The sequence below is a fragment of the Nicotiana tabacum genome, chromosome 3 (assembly GCF_000715075.1).
Source record: "Nicotiana tabacum cultivar K326 chromosome 3, ASM71507v2, whole genome shotgun sequence".
NCBI classification, from domain to species: domain Eukaryota; kingdom Viridiplantae; phylum Streptophyta; class Magnoliopsida; order Solanales; family Solanaceae; genus Nicotiana; species Nicotiana tabacum.
Window position 1 is genome coordinate 102,187,930 of NC_134082.1, and position 4,719 is coordinate 102,192,648.

The 4,719-nt window shown below is 31.3% G+C and overlaps 1 long non-coding RNA gene across 1 annotated transcript; it reads right to left on the bottom strand.

The window, feature by feature from the left end:
- Window positions 1-2,339: 2,339 nt before the first annotated feature.
- LOC107798891 (uncharacterized) lies at window positions 2,340-4,400 on the bottom strand. The gene is made up of 3 exons (XR_001651015.2): window positions 4,299-4,400; window positions 3,238-3,317; window positions 2,340-2,481 (listed from the first exon to the last, which is right to left on the bottom strand). It is a non-coding gene; the product is annotated as an uncharacterized LOC107798891 (long non-coding RNA).
- Between the last annotated feature and the right edge of the window lie 319 nt (window positions 4,401-4,719).

The window sequence follows — 4,719 nt, forward strand, 5'->3', positions numbered from 1 at the left end:
CTAATTCACTAGTTTAAACAGCCTTTAACTGTACTCAATTTCACCCTTTGAGAACCGAAATCATAATATTTTCGTGTTGTGTAACAGGTTCTGTTTCTTATTTTTCAGATAACTAGTATACGTACCCGCGCGATGCGCGAATCAATTCAAAGAAAAAAAGAGTGGAGAGAGATAATAAAAACATATGTATATTTCAGATTAATTTTAGCGATCACAATCAAAACAATTAAAACAAAAAATAAATAGATGAATTTCATTGGGTTGTCTCTATATTATTATAGCTAAGGGCCACCGGTCCCAAGTGGCTCGTTAAAAAAGGGCCTGAGCATGAAATATTTGGTCTTCTTTTTGATCGGTAAAAGATTTATTCCTCATTATGAGTAATAATAATAATATCAAAAAGTTTAATTTTTTCGTAAGGCGTAAAATCAACTAACTCATTTAACTCTGCTAATTTATCCAGCGGCTTGCCACTAACTTTTAATAGGCTACCTGACAACAAAAAGAAAATTAAAGAGAGACCAAAAAAAATACTCCGCTAATCCATAAGGAGTTAAAATATGTACATTAGTTGATCAAATAAATCGACCACCTTACTTGAATTACCATCAATAGAGTTTTCAAGAACTTCAATTATCAGGGGGTTAAATTGGATAAGAACTACTTCATTATAGTCTGCTATATTGAAAGATATAGTCTACTCTGAATCTTATAACCACAAAAGCTGCTAGTGGCATATGGAGCCTATCCGATATCAAAGAATAGATATGATTTATCGGAGAAGACAAATCTCTAGTAAATTATTCAACATTTACAATTGTCTTTCAGATCCTATCTTCATCAAGGATATCGACTAACGCTGAAAGAATAGTACTTGTTTGCAAGAAATACTCTGCAATTTGTAGAAAGCAAAAAACATGATTAAAGGACAAATACTGTAAGACTACATTTGCAATCCAGTCTAGAATATAAGATTTACATCACCCTCGTCTATTTGGAATACTAAAAACATGAAGCAAGTGAATTGCTTTAATAGAAGTCAGCACTTACTGCTGCAACTGCAATATCATAAATCAGGAATGTATAGCTACAGCCTGCATGATCAAATTCATATCTTAATAAGCAATTCCTTTTACAGGAGAAAAAGGAAAATCAAAAGAAAAAAATAAACATAAACTTTTAGCTGGAAGTTATATTTTTAAATCCTATTGATGGAATAGTATATTTCAACTATCATTCACTATCAATTATTTATTACTTCTGTTAGAATAATGATAAATTAAGAGGCATAAAATAATTGAAGATTTTAAGTCAAACAACTCCTATAAGTATTTAATGTTTAAAGAATAATGATATTTCCATGTAGCTTCAAAACTTTGAACTTCGAACCTTTCTTACGGCTAGGCGTTTTTTAATAGTAGCAGTGCAATCTTAATTTCTATATAGCAGTACAATCTTAATCCATGTACAGGTTCCATTTCTATTATCAGTCCTTAATTTGCAAGATGAAAAACTAAGCTAAGCAAAGCCATTATAAAAAAGGAGTTAAAACAACAATTTTGCTTCAAAAAATTAGTTAGGAGAAATATGTCTAATGACTGCTATGATATTTTTGAATTGCTTCTACATATCAAAAAGAAAAAAAAAAGGGAAACCCTCTTTTGTACTATTTTACTTAGTAATAGTAATGATGCAAGTCAAAACAAAAAAGAGATTCCAAAAAACACCTAAAAGTAACACAATTTTAAAATAAAATAATATTTTTAGTACCTATACAATCAAGGATTGGACTATGCATAAGTATTTTTGAAGTAGCTACAATAAAATGCCATGCTGGCTTGTAGTAAAGTGACTCTGCAAACCAAAATATTCTTATATATGTTTCTAAGAAGATAAGAGAAGGAGAAAGAACGATGCAACTTTGCCTTAAAAAAGTTAGGAGAATTATGTCTAATGGCTACTATATATAAACATTTTTGTACAGCTTCTGCAGATCACAAGAAAAAAGAAAGAAAATGTATTGTTTAACACATCTGTAGAAAATAATGACAGGTTTCTCAATTAAGCATAATGATAATAAGTTTTCTATCAGACAAATATCTAAAACAATCTAAAAATATCAATGCACCAAAGTTAAGCAACATTCAACAGATTACTTCATAAATAAAAAAGGACCTGGGGAATAGTCATAGTTTTTATTGATAAATATGCTAACGAACCGAGCCCAAAAAGGAATGAATATAAATGCAAAAGAGCATAGACTGGAACAATGAGCAGTGTTCTAGACATATGACTCATAACAAAAAAAAACAGATATAGATTTGAAACTTTACGTTGGAGAAGCAGTCACACATCGAAGAGTGCATACATATCCATGAATATTTCGTCACTTCTTTTCTTAATGCGATTCATACATATCTCCATGAAATTTTGGAACTAAGTGAACATTCTAACATCAGCATTCCTAGGGAAATATTCCCCCTGCACGACAATGAAACCCCACATGAGGGCGAGAATAAATAAAACAATCGTATCATCCCTAAAAAACTTGATGGGAAGGAAGTGTATACCATGACGGGTCAAAGTGTATGTGGAATACCGCACAATAACATGCTGGATAGGATAGCCTGGGATAAATGCACTAAGTTGAAAGAAAATAATAGTTCTTCTATTGGTTGTAGTCCCTTCAGGGAAAAAAAAAACACTCGCGAAAATTGATTGCAAGAAGCCTTTCTCTATTTTTAAATCCTTTAAAGAATATTTACGTATCAAATAGCTATCCTTCTAAATACTTACTAATATTTATAAATTTAGTAAAGAATGTAATCTACTTACAATTTGTGGATCTGGCTGTTCATTTTTCTAATTCTCTTATGCAATAGCAGAATACAAAGTAAAACTTTTGTGTATATTCTGCATATACATGTGGCACCAAATACTCCCTATGAAAGAAAAGTAATACATGGTGGCTAAAGGGAAAAATACTTCTTTGGTCCTAATTTAACTGATTAAGAGAGTACATGGACTTCATAGAATGCCGAAGATATAAAATTTACTAACATTTCTTTTCTTTTAGTGGTACCTTCTCATGTGTCAACTTTATTCTACACAAATATTTACACTGATTATATGCAATGGAATTAATATGAAAATAACTCCATGACAATCTGATTTTTCTATTCAAATAGTTCAATTATATCTTTACTAATTATACCCATTCGAACTACTATGTCATACCTTGAAGCAACCAATGAAAAGTGAAATAATAGTTGCTCGTACATATTCCTGCAACTGTACAATTTAAATAAAGTGATTGCCTGCAAATATAGATAGATAATTTAGCAAATAAAAGTATTATCATGTGACTGAAAAATTGCAGGGAGATTTGTTTGACTACATATTCAAATACCAGCAAAATAGAATAATATAATCATGTAAATGGCCTATGTTAATGTACAATTTACTGTAATCCATCACACGCAAGAATTAATAAGCAGCATTAAATTTTTCCATTTTAGAGTACCCATTAATGAAAGCAGTATAGGTAAAGTTTCCCACTTTATATGTCTTTCCTGCAGAAATTGTTGGTGTCTGTTCATTCTATAGCCTTCCAAACAGTGAATTCTATACCACCATAATAAATATGTGGTATCGTATAAATATGACATTGGTAAGAGCAATCAAGGATAACGGCGTACACATGAGTTGTTGATTCGTCAATGGTAGACCTTCATGAGTACTTTCAGAGGACATATTCAATTCTTGTTCTAATATCCTTGTTATTTCAGTTTTATGCCCGAGTATATCTCTTCTTTTCATAATTTTTTTTTGTGAAACTGATGAACACATGGCGCTACAGGTCAGCTAAGCAAAGCTCAGCTGTAGCATAACCAACAGTTGTTACTAATCCATTTGGAACTTTACAAAGGGAAATTAAGTTCCCAAAAATTTACTAAAAGATGTGTAGTTAATAAAATATAAATGTTCCTTTTTCAGATATCTCATAAATCAATGGCTCAAAAAAATCGGAATGAAAAGCATGTTACGAAATTACTATAGCTCTACTATATCCAGTCAAACCATACGAGGCACGCGGAAATTTAGAGTTTTCATTTGTCATGTGATATCATTCTGGTCATTAGCTAAAATAGATGGGGTTATTCCCAAGTTCAATGGATTACGGATGGCAGCCCCGCATGAATGGGAAAAATATATCGTTAAACATGATAATTACATAACTAAAAAGGAAAAACAATCATAAAGTATTCAAAATTTGTAGTAAAGCCTTAATATATTACCTCTATTATCAGCATCACAACTTAATTTCCCTTCATATGTTCTTAATTCGAAATTAGTATTTGCCTCCCTCCTATTGCACTTTATAGCACTCTTATTGTACACCCTGGCAAAAAATCGACCTGTCAATGTTGAAAGTGTGAACAACATAACATAAAGGGGATGAGGAGAGTAATATATTGTGGTATGCGCTTAGGCAAACTAAGCAAGAAAACTCCTATAATGTGATTCAGGAAATTGGGCGAATGCTATCACAATACGGACAAAAGCATTAACTTTAAGTCGTTCAAAAAATAATTAAGAAAGTTTGTATTAGAAAATAAAGTAGCCAGCAAAATTAAGCAAACAACACAGTTAACACTTACCTCCTAATCAAAAATTTCAACACGTTACAAAGATCTGTGATAACCAATACGCAAACAC